Source organism: Lichenostomus cassidix, chromosome 4, assembly GCF_008360975.1.
Source record: "Lichenostomus cassidix isolate B80296 chromosome 4, HeHo_3.0, whole genome shotgun sequence".
NCBI classification, from domain to species: Eukaryota; Metazoa; Chordata; class Aves; order Passeriformes; family Meliphagidae; genus Lichenostomus; species Lichenostomus cassidix.
The window spans coordinates 908,795-935,040 of NC_139484.1; the positions used below are offsets into that span (position 1 = coordinate 908,795).

Below are 26,246 nucleotides of genomic sequence, written 5' to 3' on the forward strand. Positions count from 1 at the left end.
ATTTGATGTACAAACTTCCGGAACTTTCACTCAGGACACACAGGAGCCATCTTTGTGCCACTCCCCACCCCTCAGACACCTCTCCAGGCCTACCACAACAGCTTCTGAGGGGTCCAGATTTCTCCTAGATGTTCAAAATACTTTACTGATGTTTTGGGCCAATCAAAACCACCACATTGCCCCACAACTCACTTTTGCAGATGGATCCTCTGGCCATGTAGGTAACACAGTAACTGAAAAAGAGAAAACATCTGTGCCAAAGTCTTAAACCAACTACTGCCCTTTTTTGGAGTGATGTGGTAAAGTAAAACTGCTGGATCTTACAGTGTTTCAAACATCAAGTGGTCACAGTGATGCCAGACTTTTTCTTTTATATATTCTCTGTATTCTTTACCCATACATTTGTAGCCTATTATTGTATTAGTAGTTATTCTCAGTAGTTTTACCATTCCCTTTCCCCAGGCAGAAAGACCAAACACATTCCAGGGGTCCCAATCCTATCTTGGCTCTCCCTGGCTACCAAGGCCAAAAAAATGGCTCTTCGAGACATATTTTCATTTTAAAAAAGTACAGCTAGCTCCAGAAAAAGGTTGAACCAGAAGGGGAAATTACCTTATCACCTGTGCTTCTAATTGGTGATTCTTGTCAAATATGCTAATTTACTAAACTTCTAAAACTGTATTCGCCCTTTAGGGGCTGGGCTTTTACAGACTTTTTTCCTATTTGCTCCCGGAGGCCTCCAATAAAGACCAGCTTTTATATTATCTCCTACAGTAAAATTACCTTGAAAGTGTGTTGTTTCATTTCCAGGGTCCTTAAGGCATCAGAGTACAGTGGAAGATTAATTGTGCCACAAGTGTATCTTGGACAGTAGTTCTGCAAAAGGCCTGTCCTTGCGTTAGCTAAAGTGATGACTCCTTCACCACAGAGAGCAGCAGGATGGAGTGCAGGCTCTGTGCATGTAACTTTTGGATTCCTCCTGCTGAAATAGGCCACATACAGACAGTGTTGTCATTTTTTATTAATCATAGGTAACATAATTCTGGTCACTGCTATAGGATGTTTTGTCACTATATATAATCTCGCAACTTTCACACAATTTTTGCAAAGCAACTAATCCCCTTCAAAATATCTTAGGGCTTAGAGGAAGAGAGCTTTATCTCTCTGTCTAGAGGCTAATTGTTCAAGTCCCAGCTGTTCTGCCAACTGTGGTTAATATTTCTCTGCCCTTCACAACCCAAGACATTACATCCAACTGCACAGTAACTATTATTCCCCACTTCTGCTGAAAGAGGAATTCTTAAAGTGATTTGGAGTGCACTGAAACCAGGATTCGCAGGCCAGTATGGGCTCTTGCATAGACTGAGAGGCCAATTCAGATGCTTCTAGAATAATTCTCTTCCTATTTATTAAATTAATATACAAGTTCAAGATTTGTGTTAATATATGTTTTATTGCTATACATTTTTTACTTTGACTGAAAACATCCTGCACTTTAAGGACGACTTGTGGCTGCATCCTGGCTTCATTGAAATTGTGCTTCTGAGGCTGCAGCATGTCCTTCAGTGGGACACCCACCTCACACCAGTACACAAACTGGGGTGCTTACTGGTGCTACTGACAAGGGTGGCACCTGACAAGAATGAAGAAATAGTATTAAGCATGCTTTTAACTGGTCAGCTTCACTTCAGAAGAAATAAGGTGATTGGGTCTGTGAAAAACCAAAAAAAGGGAAGTACTTAATGTAATAAACCTCTTCCCAGAACACAAAGTATGGCAAATGAATTATACAGACTGTCACCTCTTGATATCAAATGAAATCCTGCCTGGCCCAAGCAGGGGTTAAAATTTATTCCCAGCTAATTGATGTTTGGAGTCAGCACACTAGATTAATTAGTTTCAGTTCCTGCTTCTGCTTTATGTGTTTGCCTGCACAGCTTTGAGGTAGTTTTTTAGGTCAGACACAAACTCTCACTATGTGTTTGTGCAATGCCAAGCACAAAAGAGTGAAGAGTCCCCAGAAAACTCCTGGTAGTAAATCCACCATTTGGACTGCAACCAACTCAGTCTGAATTCAGATTACTGGCAAAATTATTATAATTTTACCTCCCAGGGTAAGGCTGGTGGGAGTGCACAGAGCAGCAGACAAACAAAAAAATCAGAGATTATTATCATCTAATACTGGGGGCTTTGGTCTAATTTTGTGATAATCAGCATTTTCCTGCTGGTAGTACTATTTTGCTGGTAGTTAAAGAGTGAGGTGCCATGATCAAGGACATCCTTTGTCCCAAAGCACAGCAAAACCAAATGTAATCACAACAGATTGAGACTATAGAAGAGGAAATAAATTTAAAGATGCATCCTAGAGAATTTCAGTAGCAGTTATGCCTACCCATTTCCACATTTCTTCTTTCTAAAGTAGTGGTGACTGGAAAATGAAGTGGTTTAATTCCAAGCTGGAAGAAAAAAGCAAACTACTGTGATTTTTACAATTAATCAAAGTTTCTGTAACACGAGTCCACAGTCAAAACATGTCAATAAATTATAAATGTGTCCATTCTGTTAATTTATGCAAAGACTTTTAAAATAGGAGCAAAACCCAGGGCACTGCATTCTGCAGCTGTTCAACAAGACATTTAAATGTTTTCCAAAATAATTCTCCTCACTTTGAAATAAAATTTCTTCAAAGTAGAAGATAAAATGTGGGTGGGAGAAGAACTACCAGCAAGAATTTTTTTTCTTTACAAAAACTGCTCCAATAAAACATTTTTTATTAGCTTTGGGTACAAGTGCTCCTTTAAAATTATCTAGAGAAAAAAGATGGATGTCAGAAGGACTTGAATGATATTAAAATAAAATTCCAGTCAAAGAAGTACAACAGGCAGCTCTTTCTGATTTAGTTAGTAACATTCTTCCCTTTGGGGGACTGTTTACCCCCAACCAAAACAACAATCTCAGTTTACAAGAAATTCAAGACTAGCTGCTATAACAAACTGCCAATTGTAATTCAGCTGGGATTTCATCCTACTCCAAAAAGCAGCAATCATAGAAGTTTTACATTGGAAAATACATCCTGTTACTGTACTTTAGGGTGTCATATTATTCCAGCTATTTCTTCCATTACTAGCCCTCAGTCCACCAATTTTGTTCCAACGGCTTGCAAGTCTCTTTCAGAATATCTCGACAACGTACTCAGAGTGTTTCCAGGGCAAAAACTAAGTCGTTCTGGGCATGAAATCTGCGAAGTCTTTCTCCCTGCACAGTCCCATTTTATGGCCATTACACATACCCATACCTGCCCTTCCTGTAACATAGTAGAGGGAGCCAGTTATGATGAAAAGGATAACTGGTACCACCTGAAGCCAACCTGCCATGTCCTCAGAAGGTCACTGTATTCAAGGAACACACTTCAGTTGTGTCCTCAGACATGCTTTGTACTCACAAGGATTATATGTATCCTGTAACCTTTCCTAAGTGGCCATTGATGACTTTATCTCACTGTGCAACTCAGAGATGGGGCTGTAGGCACACATCTGTACTGTGTGCGCAGTAATCCTACAAGCACCACATAAAGGTGATCCCAGCAGCAGCAGCTGGCTTTGTAAAGGAGGCTTGGCTGGGAAGTACTCAGTAGGGGTTTAGTTGTCTGAATTGGAAGCAGGAAAATATGACTGTAGGCAACTGAAGATAAGCTGGATGGGTCATGGAACAAGAATTACTGTCAGAGTCCAAAAATAAATTTGATCGAGTAATACTCAAAGGTTCACAAACTGTCTCACGAAACCTTAATTTTCAGAGTCACTGTCTTCACTATACTCAAAAACATAAGAAGGACTAGAAGAAAGAGTGAGATTTTGTTGCAGTCTCTCACCCCTTGCAATCCATGGAGCAAAGGGCAAATATTTTTCTCCAGTCTTCTGAGGTCAGGAAAGGGAGAAAGGGGTATTAGGGAATTCTCGCTCCAATAACAGCTTTTCTAACAGCTAATGCATGATACAAAGTTTATCCTGACAAGTCATTTGAATATTGCTCTCTAAAACATGAAGTACTGCAGTTAAACCTACAGCACTGATAACATTCCTGTGTGTACTGGAGCCAATTCCTAGCTACCAGAAGCTCTTCTGGGAGGTGCTCCTTCACAGTGTTTGTAAACACCTACACACATGATTGAAGAGGATTACAGAGATTTATGGAAGGGGAAAAAGAGGCCTACAAAACCAAGCATTTTCTTATTAGATATGGCGGGATTTTTTACCTTCTGGGGTTTTCATTTCTGGCATAAATAGAAATATGGTAAACATGCTTTCTTGATTAATTGACTTGAACCTGCTGGCAGATAAACTCACTTTATTTCGCCCATCTGTTCTACCACCTATTACGCTTGGTACAGCTATGTTCCATATGATTTAAGGACATTCCAATACATTTCCTTATACCGAATTTTTGTTCTTCACATTTTGCTGGTAGAATAGCAACATGGAACATCTGTTAATAAGTATTGTGTAATTTTCAGATGGATTTAGTAAATCACTATTTTACTACAGTCTTTCAGCAGACACAAATAGAAAGAACAAGGGAAACTCCACATAACATTTTTAATAAAATCATCCAAATTACTATAATTTAAAATGTTTATATAATACTAATACTGTGGCTAGCACAGGTTTTTCCCACGAGAATTCCTCTTGTGTTTTATAAATAAAGATAAAGTTTGGATGTTGTTGGAACAGTGTCCCAGAACTTGGATGGTGCAGGCCTGGCCAATCAGGCCTGGGGGAAGGCTTCTGACCGACCAATCTGGGTGACTTTTGAAAACTCTATATATGTGATGAAATCAAAACAATAAAGGTCATTCCTTCTTGCCACTGAGAACTGGTGCTTTCATTACTCTGCTAGCTGCTCAACAGCGACATAATACGGTGTTTGATCATGAGAGATAAAGAAAAAATGAGTTGCAATAAAATTTTTAAAACCCCAAGAGATCATAAAAATGATCCTTCATATACAAAAACCTAACATCACATGAAAGTGATGGTGGTGGCAAACATAAATGCATGACAGCTGATTTTTTCCATATTTATATTATTTGCCACTAAGCACTCCATAAACATGTGGTAATGTCAAACTGCTGCAGGATTGGGACTTAAATGCTATATGTTTACATCTACATTTACAGAGCAAAAAGTCTTCACTGTCTTACCCAAAATCTTGCTGCTGGGCCAGTCCTGTAGGCTTCTGGCATAGGGTCAGGATTTTCCTGTTGGAGGAGAGGTTACTATCACCAAGGTATTTTCCACTCCTAAGTGCTGAGAAACGGAGGCTTGACAATCCAATATGGATTTACTACAAGCTTCAGTTTATTGATTTACAGTATACAGTTTTATAGTGTAGTTAACTAAATCATGCATATTCTGTAATCGTACAATATTATTGGTTATATACTTCCACGCCCTAAGTTTGGCTACTTGCCTTAACATGTATCTATGTTTACCTATAATGCCTGATTTCTGCATGCTTGCTACCAATTAACGCATTTTCGACGGCTCCTACAACCTCCATGTTGCAGAAAGTCATGGTGACCTTAGATCGCTGATTGGACGCAGGTCTCTAATTAATAGTTGGCTGAATATGGCTGTTGTTAAGAAGCGGCTTGTTAAGAAGCAATCTATTTACATCTGCGTGTCCCTTTTCTAGAAGCCAGCTTTCCACACCTAAGAATATACATTGTATCTGGATTTGCTCAATAACAGGGCTTCAGTTACTGTTCATTAAAGAAAAATAAAACTGCATTTAAAAAAATTCTGTACAGCTTTCTACCTCTATCTTGTGTCTTCAACTCGAGAACCTCACTGTCTTAAAGCATCACCTCAGGGCCCAGGTTAATAGGAACCATTTCAAATGACACAGCAAAAGTTAAATTTATAAACACCCAGCTACTCTGTCACATGAAAGAGGCATTCAAGATTTGTTCAATATGGCAGTTATCCACAAGAGCCTTTGAAACGTGCAGAGCCAGTTGATCTCAAGATTAACCTGGGGTATTGTCTCAAAAAGATATATACCAGATGTATTAGTTTATGAATTAAAAATATTTCTCATTCTCTACCTCCCCTTTTCTCCTGCCACCTGAATTACAGACACTTTGGACAGGATTATGAAACATCAGTTAGGTTATCTTCTTATGCACCTTGATCAATATGTGGGGTTTGAAGGCCAAAATACCTTGCATGGAAAGTTGATAGAAGATAGCAGAAGCAGGTGCACTGCACTGTCCTCAGCTAAGGTTCAAAAAATATGTTGTTTGTACCCTTAGAAACATGATGGCATAAGCAGCACTTGATTTGATTTACTTTTAATGGAAGACATGGCATCGACTGACTCGTGTACTTATAAAAATGCACACACTCCCTTTTGATTTTACAGCACTCACTTGCAGGAATATGCTAAAGGAAATTCATTTTTTATATCAGATATACAAAACCAGTATCTTTGGTTTGAAATCACCAAGAACTGTAGAAATATGACTCTTTCCCACTATAAAAATGTGCCTACTTTGCCAGTGTTATATAATTTCTTGCTTGGTTCTTTGAAAATGCGATTATAGAAATAGTTCATACTTCAGCAACAAATTCACTCTTGAAGTGCAATCAGAGTCACATTTTAGTGATAAAAGCAAATTTTCTTTGTGTCAGACTCTAGAGCTGCAACAGGTAAAAGCCCATGCTCAGGAATCCAAGATTAGAAGTCAGATATGTTGCTAAATGAACCAGTAAAGAGCGGTGCCTGTAGGATGCCAAGATCCCCGTATTCCCAGTCCATGGCAGTGGCAGTGCAGGGGCTCAGTGGTGCAGGGTGTGATTCAGAGACTTTATATCTTTGACTGTCATTTGTTATCAACCAGAAATGTGAGCAGTTGAGACTTTGTTAATGAGGTATGAAGGCTATGTCTCCACACAGTCTCAGGACCAAAGCATCCTTGTTTACCTCTGATTTTGTGTTATTTTTCTGGGTGCCAATCATGGTTGTTAATCCAATACAGTTGCTCCTGTCTGTGCAAAGAGGGGAACTAAGGCTCCAGGGCTCCATGCACTAAAATATGCATGCATTTTAGTAACTTCTAAAACAGGTATGTAAGAACTTCCCTTAACAAGAGCACAATTACAGTACAGGACTGCAGGGCCTTCCTAAAACAATCTACAGCAGCGAGGAAGAAAGGAGCCCTCCCTAGCAAGAAGGAACTCTGGAGGGAGAGTAGGCATAGGAGCTTTTCATTTAACAGCTTCTTAGCCTCCAAAATTCCCTTAATTACAAACTGAAGAAGTGTAAAAGAAGTTCCAGAGCTATGGCAAATCTCCCTGTCCCTAGACACTAATCCCCTTATTCTCCTGTCAGTTGGTTAGTCAGGTGAGACAGAATATTTGCCAGTACCTGTAAAATCTGAGTCCACCTATAGTCAGCAGAACTCTCACTGGTTTTGATGGGTTCTGGGTTAAGTTTTGACCACAAATCTCAATATCTAGTCTTGGGATAAGCCAACCATACAACTTGGAAAGCATAAAAATCAGCACAGGTCTTGACTTGCTTTTGAGTCGCCATGAGCTGGCCACCAATACTCTTACTCAAATAAAGATGGAGCCTCAGTTTCTGTGCAAAATCACAGAAATAGATTTTGCATTGACATTCATGGCCTTTCGTCCTGTGCATGCGCAGGCCAGCCCAGCCCTGCTGGAAGTACTGCCTGAGGGAGATTGCCCTGAAACATCCTTTACATCCCACAGAAAGGACAACAGCACAGGGGTCTGGACAAACACACACCTTCCCTTCAGAGATTCTTCTGCTGGTAACTGAAAAAAAGCATCACCCACCCTCAGGAGGGGAAAAGACAGCTCAGTTTCGCTGCCTCTGCAGAGATGGCGCTAGTTACTGGTTTAACCACTAAACAATAAACACAGGCACAGAACCATAAACATAAATATCTGCTGGAAATACCACACTGCAGTTTCATTTTGGTAACTGTTGTTTGGCTATGTTCAATTAAGTAGATTAAAATTACTTCTTATGGTCTTTCCCATTGCTTTCAAGGTCATCATCCCTCACTGAGGCTCAAGGAAGCAGTAACCACATTGATGACGATGCTATCACAGTTTGTATGGCACAAAGAGTTTTCATACAAGGAAGAAAGAAAATTATACATGAAGACACAAGGAAAAGGAAAGAGGAAAATGATTTAGCAGAACATTTCAAATCATAAATTTATACTGAAATGTCACTTTAGTGAGTTTCCCTTACAATGATCACTGAAAGACAATATATTCTTTGATTGTTGTGTATGGCAAAAGGTGGAATGTGCTGCTATATTTGCACAGCATTTCCAGGGAAAAATACTGATTGGAGCATAAATCATTTCAATTTTTACTACTACAGGTCTTTTCACATAGTCTCTCTTAGATCAGTATACTGTAGGAAGAAAAACTAAATGGTACAAATGTACAATATAAGTAGAGATCTCATTCAGAGTCCTTAAAAATATGAAATCCAGAAAAACCTGGGTTCCTATTATTTTGAAAATGGAACAACTTTATGCTCTACTGATTTTTTAAAGCAGCAGATCTTGGAGAGAAGATGTAAGTTGATGCCATGCAGAGATGCAAGAAAATATTTTTTGAAGTGGAAGAATCAGATAAATCATGAATCACCAGTGTTGCTGCTAAATCTGCGCATGTTCTCAGTGCTATTTTTAGATCACTGACCACCATCCTACCATCCTTGCCCAGGGATTTTGAGCACTCTTTTCAAAGACTCGTAAGAAACAAAATGATCAAACATGAGAAATCAGCATAATCACCACAGTACTTTTATTACTTTCTATTCTGCTCTCAACTGCAATTTTCCATTTGGAGCATTATTGCATCCCAAAATTTAGAGTTTTAATCCAGAAACTATTTGCAGATTCAGTTATAAAACAAGTGATTGGTGAATGGATGTAAAGATCAGTAGAAATGGATATATGTGATCATGTATGACTATCAAAGATACTAAGAAACTCCATCTAGTTTTGCTTCCACAGAAAACATTCAACCATGCCAAAAGCAGATACTGCAATTAGTACATTTGCTGTTGTTTTACAGATAACTCTCTTTGGAAGATAGATTCAAAATTGTTTATCCTTATGCATATTCCTGCTATATTTCATTATAGGATCTGAGTCATTTGGACACAGCAGCATTTTCTTAAACATTCTGGAATACCCCAAGACAGAATAAGAACCTAAGAAAACTGTTTGCAGTAGACAGGAAAAATAGCATTGTCTTTTCCCCTTCGTCCACCCAATTTCTACTTTCTCACCCCAACTCATCAGCTCTTTTATGACAGGATCAGAGAGATGTAGGTTAGAAGGGACCTCTGGAGGTCATTTGTTCCACTGCACAAAGTATCACCAACTTCAAAGCCAGATCCATCTTCAAAACTAGATGAAATTACTGAGGGTTATTTCTAGTCCAGTGCTGAATATCTCTATGGACAGAGATTCCAGAACCTTCTTGTGCAGCCTGATTGAATAAGTCAAACCTAACTTTCTTTCCCTAGAGTTTATCTGGAATTTTGCTTGCTCTAAGTTGTGCCTTCCTTAAGTCTACACCCTCTTTCGGTTCTTCTGAGCATTGATTGAGGCAAAATCTGGGTACAACATGACTGCTTCTGTTGCTTTACACAACCATGGTGCTGCAATAGTCCTTGCTAACTGCATTCAGACTTTCTTCCAAAATATATTTTTCAAGTACATACACTTTAGGGCTTTAAGTCACCTGAGGCTTTGCTGACACAGACTTTATGACGGCATGTTGGAATCTTTGATCAGCCTGCTGCAAGACACATACCTGGTTGACAGGGAAACAAGTTCTCATTGCTAATACTGAGATCTACATCATTTAGCCTGCGATTTTAGCAAAGGGAATATTAAGATACCTTAGTCAGTCTGAAGTCCCTGGAAAGAAGTTCTTGAGAGAAGTTAATGCCTCTCATAGAGAAAAAAGGAGGAAAAGCACTGGTTCAGAGACGCCAAAGTATCTTCTGCATAAAGCTCTTATAGCCGAAGGGAGAATATGGGATGGCAGCAAAAGGGGGTGGCTGTCTTTTAAAGAAAACATTGCTGAAGCAGTGTTTCATATAACTGAGATTATAGCTATAAGTGGGCAAGTATAGCTGCTCTCAGATGTTACTGTGGCAAAGAAGCACTGAGATAACTGAAAGAGTCAAGGAAAACTCATAGAGATGGGGTGTGCTACTTCATTGATCTTTGTCACCTGGTTTACAGAACAATATGATTGACAGCTGAATGAGAGTTGTTCTTCACTTTTTTTTTTCCCCTGAATGTTTGGTTAGGTGTTTCTGTAAGGGGAAAGAAATGGATTCCAGGTATTGACAGTTTGACATAACAGTTTAGATTAGCCATTGTACCTTGTAAAATAATAAGCCTGAAAGTGAAGAGTCAAGCTCAGGAATGTGTTAAACGGAGCAATCATCCAGCAAAGTGAACAGAAAAGGGATTTTGCAGTTATGTCTGTAGGCCATCTGTCCAGTACCTAAATGCAATAAAGGAGACAAATTATTACTACTTTTTTTACATGGTCTGCTGTGCAATCAGAATAAAAAAGAAGAGTTTACAGGATGTACTATATTAGTTGCAGTACTTGCTTTATGTGATACCATGCCTTTTGAGAGCTACTAAAGTAATAAAAATAACACCAGATCTCAACAGCATAAGACAATTTCTGTGGAACAGGAGATATATGAAAAAAGAAAACCGTGTTGTGGCCTAACAGAACTGAAAATTTTGGGAAGGACTAGCAAAACAGATGAAGTTTAAGTATTAGCAAGAAATTTACAAGCATGGAGAGATAGCTCCAGGAAGCCTTGTCGTTGTTTGACTAATGAACTCAGACAGCTTTTCCACTCAAACACCAGCAGTCATACAGAATAAATTTCCAAATAAACCAAAAAACATAAAATTCATTCAACGACTGCAAGTGATGGTATGTTTACTTTGGTGAGAAGGCAGAAAACACACCTAATAAAAAAGTGATCTGCACATGCAGACTTCTGACTGTAGCAAAAACATTCCGGGGCTGCACTGAAAATGCTCAATTTCTTCATTATGAAATAGTCAGCAAGCTGATTAGTAGGAGACAAAGGTGGCATTTTAAAAAAGAATGGCTTCCTGATTTCTGGTCATCCACTCATCAGTGTTACCTCAAGCACACTCAGCCAGCAGTTTTATACTACGGACTCCCTAATTTAAGGCTCTGTTCTGCTAATGGGAAGTTCCTGTCCCGTCAGGATCCCGCAGGACTGCTGTCCGCTCCGCTCTGTGCTGGGGGTCAAAGTGCGAGTTAAGGACAGCTAACAGGTTTTCTTCACATGACTCCCCTGACCTACAGCAGCACAATGCCTGTGCTAAGGGGGGATGCAAGCCAGAGCATCTAAGTGAGCTCCTGCTGCGCAGAACAGCTCCACCTACTGATGCGAGTATTCCCCGAGTCACAGGACGGCTCTGCTGCCTGAGTTTAAGCAAATATTTCTGGTTCAGCAGAGTGCCAGTATCGCTAGACGGCATTCAAGGACAAGAGCGCAAGGAGCCGGGGCGTGCAGGGACACGACACTAAGAAGCCTGAAAAACTGTAGCTCAGGTTTACACAAATGCCAAAAGAGAGTGCTCAGAACTTCTTCAGAAGAAGCATGACACGAAGTTCTGAACAGCCCTAACCAAACGCAAAAATCCATCTCTCCAATCCACTCCCTCCAAGTCACACCAGAGATGAATTTGACCCCTAGTGGAATGGGAGTATAATCAAATTACATTAAGGGAAAGGATTTAATTAATAACATATAACTATAGTTGTATTATTTTCATTGTTCTACTGTATTTTTGTTATGTATGACTTATTCTTCATTAAGTGTTACTATGGTAATATTCCCCAAGTTGTTTAAGATTTTATTAGCACTTTGTCTTATTTGATGGCTTTATTCATACATCCACTCAAAAGATTTTATAATTGTATTATAATATTAGTAATAACTAATATATTCCTGGATGAACACTGGAATAAGACATTATAACAATATAACTGAAGGAAAAAGAACCTAATTGCTTTTTTTTTTTTTACTTCAGAGGTGATTCACTTCCAGCTAGTATGAAGAATATTGTAGTTCAGGACCTCCTATGGAAACAGAAAACTTGTTCAGTCCTCTGCTAAATCCTACATTTCAGATTAATCTCAAGAGAGAAGGAACAACTTTTAATGAATTTGATGATGATGCTAAGGTTCACCAGTATTCCCCAGGGAAAGATTCAGCTTCCCTGGGGAGCTACCTCAGAGTTTTCCTGTCAGCTGAGGAAAAACTATTTGCATCCCCCTCTAACCTCCACTCTTAGAATAAGGCTCTCATGTGGTGTCTGCTGTGGGGAACTGCTATTTTGGCACCATACATTCAAACCGGTAGATGCTAACTCACAGTGAAAACACCTCTATCTTCAAAGCTTCTGTGCTGAAACATGCATCAGAAGAAAGTGGACTACTGCTTTTAGCAGCAACCCACACAAAAGCAGCCAGGTAGATGTACTAACCAAGGTACCACTAAAGGAATACAGTTGGCAAATGAAAGTTTACAGCCAGGCTGTTTTTCCTCAGGTGCAACAACAGACACCTATTTGTGGACACAGTGTGGAAGGGGAAAACGTGTGCCTTAGATTTGGCAATGTCAGTTCTTCCAAATATGTCCAGAGGTACAGCTAGACCCTATGCTGAGAAACCCCAGAGGCAGTGGGAACACTCCTCTTTTAGATACTTGAAGAATGTCCACAGAGTGGAGACTCATTTATTCCCACAATGCACTGTAAGTGCTAAAGCCCAGATTGCCAAAGCCTCAAATTCTGTTTTCCATCATTCTTTAAGATTTTCATCTGTTCTTTGAGAAACAGTCATCCCAGTTTTACCTATAAGATTTTCTACTTCTTTCTCCTATGGAGATATTTTACCTTTGTACAGGAAATTAACTGTCTGCTCTTTACAGTTTACTTTTCAACTCTTGTCTTTCCTTTTCATGTGCACTGGCTGGCATTTAGATGCCTACAGAGGTCTCCAGGGATGATGCTGCCAAGCAGATGAGCCTCCTGGAAAACCTTCCTATGGTCATAACCAGCAGATTTGGAGCTCCATTTGGAGTTTTCTCCAATTAATTCCTTTATTGTCTCCCCTAGGACTTCTAGGTGACATTTTATGCTCCCATTTTTTGAAACACAATTACACACTGGGCTTATTTTACTTGGGGAATTCAGATAGGTCCCAGCTAGAACTGGATTTCACACATCAAAACTTTTCAAGCCATATCTTTCAAAGGGAGACAAATTTTATTTTGTGTAATGTTTGTTTTAATGTATTATTAGCAGCAAAGAACAATTACATTAATGCAATCAAGCTGAATAAGCAGGCTGTTTTAAGTTTCTCCTGGGAGAAAAAAAAAGACATGAGTATATCTTTCAGTAATGGATACTTGTTTTTTAAATATTACTGTGATTTCCAAGCCTTTATTCTCTGGCTGACTCTTTTTGAGTACAGTAAGAGTTGTTTGCTCCCTTAGGAATGGGAGCTGGGGACAGTGAGGGGAGCCCACAAGGGTCTGTCACGGCAGAGTCTGGCACAGCTGTGTGAGGCTAGAGACCAACCTAGCTGGGGTGTTGCTGCAGCAGGGGCTGTCCTTTGCATGGAACAGCCCATCTTTCTCAGTCATCCACTGCTCCTGTGCAGTCTGACAGTGGAGACAGACAAGCTGATGGCTAAAGACAGGCAGACAGTGGAGACAGACTGCCCTCAGCCCCCCACAGCCCGGTCTGTGCCAGCTCACATTGTATTACAGTGTCTAGGGCAGTCTGCAGAGGGGGGAAAGAAAGAGAGAAAGACAAACCTCTCTTTCCACATGGAGAATACTCACACCAAACCCAGACTGAGATGGGAAAAGACTCAGCTTGACAAATGAAATGTCATCAGTGCTTTAGATGAACACATTCATCAGTAGAGGCATGTTTTTGCCAGCTGGTTGTACACCAGACTTTTGGGGAAAGCAAGAGGAACTGAAAGACAGATATGAGAACCAGTGGGTGTTCCACGGCCGTGAAGTGCTGGCAACATGCAAACATCTGACTGCAGGACAAACCATACCACTGGCGAGATTAAAAATGGAATTGTGGCACCCCTCATTTTGCAACTTTAAAACATGCAACCAGCTTACTGGTGCTGTTTCGAACAGCATTATACTCCTACCAAGAAGAGCCACAATGGAAAATCATGGATATCCTGACCTGATCCACTACTCCTCAGCCACTCTGGAGAGGGATTGCTCTAGCCAGCATGTATTGGATTGGCATGACAGAAGCACAATGAACTGAAAAAGCTCACAGCTGCATGGCTGCAGCCGGAAACAGTCTGCCATTAACTAACCAGTGGATACACTACATTGCCCAATGTCTAAATTTACCCTTCCTCAGACAGGCAAGTACCTACATTGAGTAAGAATCCTAGTGAATACATTAAATACTGGAAACAACACACCAATAGTATTTATAACACATGGGGACGTGGCCTCATTATTTTAAGAAGTCTGGGACTTTTCTACAAAAATCTTTGTGGCTGCTACAATTTCTAATTCCCACACTACATCTGAGTCAAATTATTATGAGTCTCAAAAACTCATGAAATTAATTGGAGGAGTTCATGGCATCAAAACTGTGTTTTACATGTCTAGACAAATCTGATTATCATCATGCCCTTCAGAAATATGTTATATATTCCCAGCATATCAGATTTTACATAGCCTTAGTATTAAATGTGGTCTAACTTCAGCTGACAAACCAGAGAATAATGATTAGGATGGTAATTTCCTTCAGTTTTAAGAGATTAATTATATTATCAAGTAAGATAAGATATTTGACAATGGCATCAGACGGCTCTGAATAAAAAACCCCTTCATTTTATGTTAAATGTATTTTTAAAATGTATTTTCAGTGCCATAAGTCAGTAAGGTAAAATAAAAATCAAAGTTTTCATTGCACTCATTTTGCCAGTGACTGGTGTGAAAAAGGCAGACCTTACTAAATAATACCAGATAGAAGCTCAGTTTACCATTTGCTGTTTCCCTGTTTTGCGTCTAAAACCAGCATGCACAAAGCCATGTCAGAAGCATCATAATCCCTAATTCTCAGTTCCATGTAAAAAACCAAGGTAAAAGGGACTTAAATATTATGCTGCTGGTTACACAAATGAGACCAGAATGTCCATGGCTTATGGGCAGAGAGCTCCTGCCCCAGGTTACCTGGAATGCAGGGAGGACCGGCTAAACCAACAGGTGGAATATGAACACTTTACCCATGCAACCACTTAGGTACAAGGCAATGAGCGCTGCAGTGAGTAATTCTCCCATGTCCTGCAATGCTATACTCACCTGTGTTGGTCAATGCCATTCAGAGGATGGCTGCAGGTTGATGCAGGGAGGGATGCAGGTTGGCTGCATGAAGATGAATTATGTTTCACAAAAAAGAAGTTGCGCTATTGTGCATGCCCTAAGCTTTGTCCTGTCTCAGTTTTAATTAATACTAGTCAATGCTTTGCAAGGACCGGAGAAAGGCTGCTCTTCTTTTGAATCCCTTCTTTCTGTAAATCTTTCCTGTCCCAGTTAAGCTAATCAACATTCTTACAATGCTTTTTCATATGAAACTGTCACTATTCTTTAGAAATGCTACTATCTACCAATTACGATTTCCTACTGCTTAGGACACTTCTTTTTCCTTAGCACTTCAAAATATTCTCACATTCTACAATATCTCATTAAACTGAAATCCTGATTATTTCTATTGTGCTATAATGTGCTATCACTGGCACTATAATGGTCCTTTTTTCTATTTTAACTATCCAAATGAAGCAAAAATCAGTTTCATTTCATCCTTTCCAGACGAATCCCAACTTCTTTAATTTAAGCATCTCTATTTGTATTATACAATCTTTATTTATATTTCCAGTGCTACGCTATTCCACTGTAATGAAACATCTATTCATGGCATGTCCTTTCATGATATAAGCACGCACATTAAGACAAAATTATGAACAAGATTTTGTTAATTTCCACCTTATTTTTAAGCTCTTCTTATCACTGAAGTGGCAAACAGTCCCTCGGTAGATGGAGTTTCCTACTTACAGTTGGGTAGAGGTACCTCTGTTCATGTAATACTCACTTGCTTTTTCCCTCACATGTGAAGTTGGTGCATTATTGCTTTGGGATTGCTGGAAATGTTCACTATGAAGCAAGCTATGCCCTAGCACATGCTGAAAAATCCCAAAATGGGAAAAGCAGTCCAGTTCTTGAGCATTGCTGATGTAAATATGGGCCAAGAGAGAAGAGATAAAAAATAAATGGAGAATGGATGTAATCACAGTATTATTCAGGCCAGTAAAAACAAGGAATGATCACAGAAAGCAAACTGGATTTTTTTCTGAAAGTATTACTGCTGCAGTGAATTAGTCCTAAATTTATAATTTCTGTTCCAGAATATTTCCCCAGCTAAAACATCTCATTAGTTAAAAATTATGTACCATCCCCTGCAATACTGTTATAGATTTGTAAGCCTGCTCTTCTCCCTAAGACCCTTCCTGATAGGTCCTCCAGGGCTGGGCACGCCCCGTTCTCACCGCCCTTTTAACACCGTGCAAAACCGGGTGCGGGGCTTCTGGGCTTTGGATTCTAGGCGACCTTGTCCTTTACCTCGTCCTTCGCCCCGCATTCCTACAATAAACCTTCTAGAATCCCAAACGCAGAAGACTACGCCTCTTTCATCTTAAAGCGCTACCGTTCTCCTGGAAGCCGCATTCGCTCGAGTGCGTCACCGCGGCTGCGCGTCCGGTCCGTATTCAGCGCAACTGGCCGCCTTTTCGTTGCTGCTTTTGGGAGGCTGGCAGCCTTTCGGGGATTAAAGCAGCATATTACATCAAGAGGTAGTTTGATAAAGAGCAACAAAAAGAGAATGGGGTGATTTTGCAGGTATTTATAAGGTATGTGAGATAGAGCTTCATGAGGAAAAATGTTAAGGAGTTTACAGAGGTGGACTTTCAAAAGCATCTCAGCAATTTTAAAACATGCACCCTATTGGCTTTTACTAAGGCTGATACTAATAAAGCACTTTGAAACTGCAGGTGTCATTTCTTTTCCTCCTGATCCACTTCTAAAATACAGATAAATTACAATCGAAACAAAAATATATTGCTTTACAAAGTAGTGTCAAGCATCATTCTCTGAGAGTCCCAGGTGCTGTAAAATCATTATTTGGCCTTTGGTAAATGATTTAGACTGTCTACAGTTACGTCTATTTCAAGAGCAACTTGTGGGCCACAACTAATCTTTTGCAAGATTAGGCGAGAGTAGGACAAAAACTCCAGTTTATGTGCTGAAGTTTAAAATAGAATCAAAATAAAAATGTGTTTTACAAAATTTCACATTTGAAAGTATACTTTTGACCCTGTGCTGCTTTTCTATATCCCATAACACATTTCCATGGATCTTAAGTAAGCCTGAGGTACAGAAAATTTTCTTAGTGATCCAAATTGTTACCAAAGAATTCAGGTATTCAAACAAAAAGATGGATACAATTCCTTTCATTGCTATGCATTTCAGTTAGAGCATGCAATACCAACACAAAGTATCAAAACACAGATAGACTGGCTTATTTTTGAAGATTATCACAGATGCCAAACCAAAATATTCTACATTAAGATATATTGCTTTGTTGCTAAGTATTCTTCAGGGGATTTGAATATTGGACCTGAATGAAAAAAGCAAAAAAATCTCCACAGTATACTAGGCAAATGAAATTGCAACTCTGCAAACTCATCCAAAAAAACACTAAACTACATTGACATTTCTGGCAGAAGATAGAAACTAATTGTACATTCTGATTACCAATGTGACTACCCTGTGTCTCAGGCCTAAATTACTCCTTGTGATCTGCTCACTTAAGTGTGAAATCTTTGAGGATGTCTGTACAAGACCAACACAATGCACTTCTTATGCTGCCTCGGTTTTGGAGGATATATGCTAGTGGGTCTGCATCTGACTTCTGTTTCATTAAACATGTTTGCACATTTGCCCAAAATACTCTTTGTTTTCTTTCCCTCATTATTGTCCAGAGCTGCTGTGTTCCTCATTCCCCAGCACTTCACTTGCTAGGTGAATTTATTCATGGTATGATCTCTCTAGTGTTTTGGCATTCCTTGAGCTGGAAGTCAGACTCCTTTTCTTACTGTTACAAAGAAAAGAGGCATATGTTGTCATGTCCCTGTGTCTGACCCACTCTTCCTCATCATAAGCATTAAGATAAAAGGGCTGATTTCATTTGGATTTGACAAGAGGTACAGATTTCAGAGGTGCAATGCTCTGACACTGATGGTGGGCTCTGGCACTCAACTTTACCTTTTTCCAGGCAATGAAGGACCTACCTACCTGCCTACCTCCCAACAAAGGACACTGCAGAGATACTTGAACTGGTGGCAGATGAATTGCAGTGCCAGAAGTAGCAGCAGCACAGCTGTGCCTCTGTGAAGTGCTTTGGTTATTATTGCATTAGTTATTATTTGAGGCAGGGCACAGATACACCTGCTTGGGCTGGAACTACGCTGGATGTCTCCATCACACAGTGTAGGTTAGATGCAATCACAAGGATGACTGACAGACATTTTTAACACAGAGTGTTTACTGAATAAATCATAATATCACAAGCATAACTAAGCAATATATTTTTAAACAGAGACTGTTCTGATAATTGCTGCAGGTCCCCCCACCCATTCCGTCTTAATGTGTTTACCGTTTCCCATTTTTCTGCCTTTCCCCACCCCACGTGGCCCTGGCCACTCCCTCGGGTTTTCCCTATTGGTTCCTGTATCCTAACTCCGCCCGTGTACCTCCCCTGTACCCAGAGGTCACTGGGCCAGTGTGCTGTCCCTGCCCCTCTCTGTTTCCCTATAAAACCCCTGACCCTGTGCTATCTTGCTGTCCATGCACACATCTATGCACATGTAGACTATGCACCACATGTGTCTGTGCATGTGAGGCCTTCGCCCTCGAGGCATCTCTGCCTCGGGGAGGTCGTTGGCCTCTGCTGCACCATGCAAATAAACATCTTCCATGGACACAACGCATAGACCCTCCTCGCCTCCTTTATCACTGCCAGCTGTGGAAGCAGACCAGAGAAGCTAGCCTTATGGCTCCCCGGCCGGTGAGAGCGCAGTCTCCAGCCCTGGGACAGAGAGTTTGGTGCACTGACGCGCTGAACCGGGCTGGGTAGAGAAGCTCTCGGTAAGGTCGGTTTTAACATCCCTTAAACCACAACAAGAGACAAAAAAAAAAAAAAAAAAAAGATGGTAAGAGACATTTGTGACTGATGTACAACTGATAAACCCATTGATGGCTTAAGTGGAGAAAGGAAAATCATGATTATTACCTGGAACAAAATTTTCAGAACCCAAGAAAGCGAGTGCTTAATCTTTGGTAAAATAATCAGAACAAATAGAGTTGTACAGTCCATGGATGAAGACTGACCAGTGGTAATAACAGCATTATGGAAGTAAGACAAAATATAGACTCTATGTATGCTACCAAAAACTCAACAAACAAATAAACATACAACAAATGCCCCCCCAAAAAATAAGAGAAGCACCAACCAAGATGCAAGACACAGTAGATTACTGTGGAGGAGTCTGCACACAGCAGTAGAACAGCAAAGGCCCAGGCAATGATGACAAGTTGATCCTTACAGGAGTACCACTGAAAATAATGAGATTTCTTTTGTGCCACATTATCAGGCATATACTGAAACATTTTGTTTAGTTAGCTCAGGGCAAAGAGTTCCACACATGTCAAAATGCTGGATTAGTGAAAGGTCTATAAATGTAAGGTAACAACTAGAAAAGGTACATAGAAGATGCTGTATTCCTCACAAGATGCATAGATATTGTAATACTGGAAAATCAATGGACTCCAATAAGGTAAAGCACTTCTTTTGAAATATGCACTAATGAAGCCATGAGGAAATCTCTCAGGAACAAACTTTTTGTTCTTTTCTTTCTACCTTTTTTTCTCTCCTAGATTTGCCACATATTTTTGGACTTGTTTTTAATGATAAAGTGCATTTGGTCCTCAGTAATTCTGCCAAATGTCATCCATAAAATATATAAGCAGAAGATACGATAGCATCTTTGATATTTGGTCTTGGACATATTACATCCTTTTATGGTACCCTTTGCAATACACATAGATAATATATGAATGAGACAGCAGAAATCTGTACATTTGAAAGGTAATTTGTACTCCTCACACAAAGAAACAGCAATAAAAACAGGAGATTTATTACACAATTTATTCCTTCATTAAGCAGCAGACATTGTATGTGTCAGCCAACAGCTATAAGGGTTTCAGTATTGGTTCTGCCAAGTGTCTTATTAAAAACTGATAAAAGAAACAGCAGTCTAACTTAAGCTAAACCTGCTACTTTTCCAAGTGAAGAATGCTTCACATTTTTACAAATTAGAATATGTATCTATTTGGATGCCTTTGTGACGACCGAACATTTCACGAAAATTTTAGACATATCACGCCACGAAAAACCTCTTAATTCACTTGTGCACAATATGCAATGAAGTACAACGCTTGATATTTTCTTCACCTAACGAGTCACACCTTTCTTGAGAAAGGTGTGATATCTGACACATCTTTTGAGGAGGAATCAAGTATGTATTGTTCTCTGCTATAGCCTTACAGTTGACTTCCACAGTCCATATTCTGTTTAATTTCTGAGTCACAGATGACCTTGCAGGCAATCAGCTTTTATTACTTTCTGACAGACAGCTGGGTTGATGTATAACTCTATTTCTGTAAACAGGCTACTTCCTCAGCAAGTATCTGAATTTTATCTAATAGTATCATTTATCAAATGAAGCTCCACATAGAGGCTTGTTTTTCTGGGTTTAAGAGCAGTTTGCACTTGAAAGAGATGATCACCATTACAAATTCTTCCCTGAAAATAGCACGTATCATTGCACATAAATTCCTACATAATGCCACATTTTCATATGAACACACTCAAGTTGCATTTGTATTGCAAATTTATGCATGCAAAGTAAGCATTTGCACAAGTAAAATAAATAAAGGATTGCAAAAATTCAGGGGGTTTTGGCACAACTTAGTCTGACTCTCTATATATAAACATCTAGCCTTACACATCCTAGACATAAAGCAGTTTATGTCAGCTTGAAAATCTGGGACATTTACTATGAACGTTTTGTGCAATGCAAGAGAAAGGAGATATGGAGCCACCAAAAGTTCACTTTTTAGACTGTCAGGGCTTGGAAAAGTTATGCGTATCTTACCGGCAAAACACAAAGCTGGCATATGCATTGCCTCTGGGTAGTAGCCGGGAATGTCTAGGGACCTTAAACCTTCGTGACCACTGTGGGACTTCACTGATGTAATTCTAAATCTCACAAAGTGAAAAACATTAAGAAGAGTCTAATACAGTTGAGTTTCCAATAGTCCAAACATCAGTCTAACCACCATTGTTTCACTATGGCTAGTACATTCACTTTCTTTAGGGTGTGTCTTTCTTTAGAGACAGATGTCAGTGAGAAAAGTATATTTGGTAACAAGCAATATTATTTATTGATGTAAGGGAGATGGGAGACAAAGATGTTGTGTAAAGACTTGCCAGTTATCCTTTTGAGTAAAAGGAAGAAATACAAAATATGCTCATCACAGTGGACCAGCTGAACCCCTTACTGAGACAGTACCTAGTAAAGAAGGCGAATGTATCTGGCAAAGAAGCCTGAGTCTAGACACAGTTTTTCAGCTAAAATATATCTGAGCCATGCTGAATCACACGGATGCTTCTTACTCCTGGAAATTTGCAGTGGCAGATAGTCTACCAGTAAATCTCACATGGAAATTCTTGCCTTTTAAAACATCAGCTTTCTGGCCCCACAATCCACACGGCACGTGTTTAAGGCCTGAGTCTCCTTAAACTTTTCTTGTGCCTCAGCCTAATACTGTGGCAGATTATTGCCACATAAATGCTAAGGAGCTTCCTAGATCTCCCACCATGGCTGGACTGCAGCCTTTAATCACAGCTGTTAATAGTCAGTTCTTTGTCTGAAGTCAGGGATGCTCACTTTCAAGGCAATTATCTGCACAGGTCCTGAATACCTCCAACATCTCTGTGTTACAACTGAGGAAAACTAATGCAGAATTGGAAATAAAGCCACATTCAGTCAGATGTTGCTCCTTGACACAGCAAATATATTTATATCATATACACAAAACTGAATCATGACAGATTGTATCTGCAGGAGGCAAAACATCTCTATCAAATCAAAGCTTCTCTCCAAAAATAAATAATTGCATCATGATAACAGGTTTCAGTAAGACACTGGGGCCACACGCTGTGCTGTCTTGATTTTTGGATAAATAAACCTGTGCCCTGCTGTTTATCAGATTGAATGAACCTTTGGGACATGTGACATGTACAACTAGAACATGATGATTCAACATTCAGCCATTTCTAATCAACACTTCAAAACTTAAAACACTTAATTAATAGTTAGCAAACATTACCTAATTGAACCTTACAGTGCTCTCAAGCACCTAGCCACCACCATTTGTACCTGACCGATCCCAACCCTGCAGTTAACTACGCTGCTTGCAGCCAGCACTGGAGTTGGTATCGAGGCCACGAGGAGTGCTCCTGACTCGTGACTCATAGTGCAGTTTCATGTCACGGTGACACTGTTCTAAGAGCAAGCTGCGACTGAAAAGAGAAGCTTGCTGTTCATCTCCCCTGGTCTCCTGTTGCCTGTCTTGCGCTACATTTAGCAGTCATGCAAGCACACAGCCAAGCCACATGAAGCTTGCTGTCAGAGGGCCTGAACCTACTGCAGATGTGTGGGGGGTCCTGCCTCTCAGGCAGACTGAACTCACTGGAAATGCCATGCGGATACCTCTGCACAGCAGCAGGAAGTCCAGCATGTTAGCCTGGTTCATGTGAGTGGCATATGGAATAGACAGATGTTGCATCTAGAGCCTCATGAGCCTTTAAGATGGCCCCCTTATCTATGAAATGTTTTGCTATGAAGAGTTCATCTCGTGCATAAGGTCCAAAATGTCTCTAGGCTGACAGGATATCCTTAATCCAGGATTGTTAGTAAAAAGTTTCCTTTCTGCATTCCTTTCTTTAAGATTGTTAAGTTATAACAGAGATGCCACCATGATTAACCTTCTGCTGCTAGTTGTGCTTTTTCACAATAAGAGTAATTAGTATTTAACAATAATCATTACTTTTGATGAAACATGACTGGGTTTTTTTTTTACTTACTTTTTCAGAGAAAGTATTTGAAGATATATTTTATTCACTGAAGAATGAATTTATTTTTAGTTTTGTCACATTTGGTAATATATATAGGAGTTAGATTTCACTGTAAACAGAGGAACAGTCAGTGTCCTAAAATTTAGCTCATAATTATAGATTGGTAATTGCATATCTAATAGTAAGGCTGTAATTTGGATCATCCCCACAGTTCAGGTTAGTCTTAGCTCTGAGGTCACAGGCAATTCAATAACTCAATCAAACATCATAACACTTAACCACTTGTTTTTCATTGCTGGTTCCATTACTTGAAATAAGATCATTAAATAAAGACTATGCATACTTGGTCATCTGCATGCAAATAAGATCATTATTTCTAAGCTTCCCTGCTAGAATTTACCTTACCCTCCTTCCACCTCCAGCTATCAATTTTCATTTTTATGGGGCCTGTAAATTTTCAGATCTTCCCAGGGCTTTTGAGAAGAACTTGCTTTATGTAGGCAGTGACTGGGCTGCTGGACAGAATTGTCCCAGACCATCAGCTTGTTCCTCTATCCCAAGCAGTGGGCACTGCCTCCCCTCCCATCCACAATGCTATGTAAACAAAGGGCAAAACACTGAAAAACAGCTGAGACCTTTGATCCCTTGGCTCACAGGAGCCCCTGATCCTGCTAATCTGCAGCTGCTCATAATTTCAGCATTCTCCATATCGCCACGCTCCTGCAAATCATCCACGTCTCCAGCTTTTCAGATGACTGTTCCAGCTCCTCCCCATTTGCTTCCCTATTTGTGGCAACTGCTTCTCTCATCATCCTTTTTCTTTTCCCACTCCATTATATGCCCCATGAACCTGCCATGACAGCTGCCTTTCTCCTCCTTTATTCTCTTTCACATAAACAGTAATATACCTGAGTACCTTTGCAGCTTCTCATACTTCCAAACTTCCTTTCTGCTTCCATTCTCCATGATTCTCTCCCTAGATAAGGTCTCACTTTATCCCTTTCCATGCATGTGTCACTGGCAACGTGGTTTCAGTGCTTCTTTCTTTCAGAGTTCTGTTTGGGCTCCTTAGTGGACTCCTCCTCCCCTCTTCTGGCTTCAGAACTCACCCTGAACAGTGCTAGAAAAAAAATAAATCAAAAAAAGGATTCATACTAGTAAACATAAGAAAATTAAAACACTCCTAATCCAGATCACAGAATGCAAAGCATTAAGTTTCACAGGTGTACAAGCCACGCAATCTAGCACCTTTCTGGAGGTCAATTTTTTATGAGTATTTCCTACAAAGTTCATCTGAAAGAAAAGTTAATTTAGATATCATTCCAATACAGTACGCTGTACAAACGGAATTTAAAGAATTAAGATGTTGGTGGGAACAGCCTCTGAACTTTGCAAAGTTCTTGTGAAAAAGCTCTTGATCAACACACTTTATTGGACTATAATGACTTGGTAATTGTGCGGTGGTTTCTAGAACCAGACCTTACATCTGTGACAAGCAAACAGAAAACTGAAGGACAGAGGAGCTAAGTCCAAGTGATCTAAGCAATGTAACTGAGCAATTGAAATGTTTTATATACAACAGACTCAAGTTTCAAGTCAGCTCTGAACTCCCTGGTTTCATGTTTTGTTTTTTGACAGCTGTAGGTTATCTCACAGCTGTCCATGTAGGGCTTGTGTGTCTTTTTTTTTACTCTTAAGTCAACAGTACCTGTTGTCAACCTAAGCTCCAGCTCAGATTCTGCACCTGCTCTAGTTCAAATACTACCAGGGGTTAAAGAGGCCCATTTTCTATACTCTCCTAATGCTGGATTACAGGTATTGCTCAACCACCTAGCATTAAGATGTTTGTGTTGAGAAACAGAGAACTAAGAAGACTTTGCCAGCATACCCAGCTACGTCACCAGCAAGCTGGCCTAAGGGATTTTGAGTGAGTGGAGTTTGGTCTCCAGTTTCTTTACTGGTGATGATGTTTTTAATTCAATTTGTGACCTTTCTTGTCACCTAGTTCTCAGACATAATATGAACAAAGTGGATGGAGCCCTGAAAAACATGACGTAGTGAGTGCACATGATAAGGGGGGACTGGAACTAGATGACCTTTAAGATCCCTTTCAAGCCAAACCATTTCCCAATTCCACGACTCTACGATAATATTCAGTCCTTGCAATTTGCAGAACTCTTTTTTTTTCCCCGCTCATATTGAAAACATATTGTGGTATGAAAATGAAAGATACATTAACAAGATTTGAGTGTCAGAAGCTGCAGATAAACTGGGTCAGAAAGGAATTATTACCATGCTTAAATAAGGATGGGAACAGCCTTACAAGCCCATGTGTGCTGGCATTAAGTGTTGCTATGTTAGAGCACTGCTGAACAGCAAAGGCTTCTCTGAGGAAGTGCTGGTAGTCACAAGCACACTTGTAACCACTACCCAAAAATGAGGATGAGCGGTAACTGAAGAAATAAATACACATCCCAGGCGGAGCTGACGGGCTGTGCACGTAGGCCGAAGGTGGGAGCAGGAGGCCATCGCCTCACACGCCAGGGAGTCTCCCCGACAGCGGACGGAGCGGGCCGGGGGGACCTTGTGTGCGCAGAGGAGCGGGTGACAGTGGAACAGCCCGCGCCGGCTCTGAAGTGCGCGGCCCCTGAGAGCCCCTCGAGGCACTCTGAGCTCTCCCGTGCGGCCCCTCGGTGCCTTTCCCGGCCCCCGGACCCTTTCCCCCCGCCCCGCTCCCTCCGCCCCTCGGGCCGGGCCCCGCCCTCCCCCGCCCCCGCTGGCCATTGGCCGCCGCGCGCGGGTG

General features: G+C 40.3%; 1 long non-coding RNA gene across 1 annotated transcript; it reads right to left on the reverse strand.

The window, feature by feature from the left end:
• Window positions 1–1,280: 1,280 nt before the first annotated feature.
• On the reverse strand, window positions 1,281–26,160 carry LOC146437641 (uncharacterized). The gene is made up of 4 exons (XR_014851455.1): window positions 24,352–26,160; window positions 5,201–5,257; window positions 2,393–2,456; window positions 1,281–1,633 (listed from the first exon to the last, which is right to left on the reverse strand). It is a non-coding gene; the product is annotated as an uncharacterized LOC146437641 (long non-coding RNA).
• Window positions 26,161–26,246: the final 86 nt, after the last annotated feature.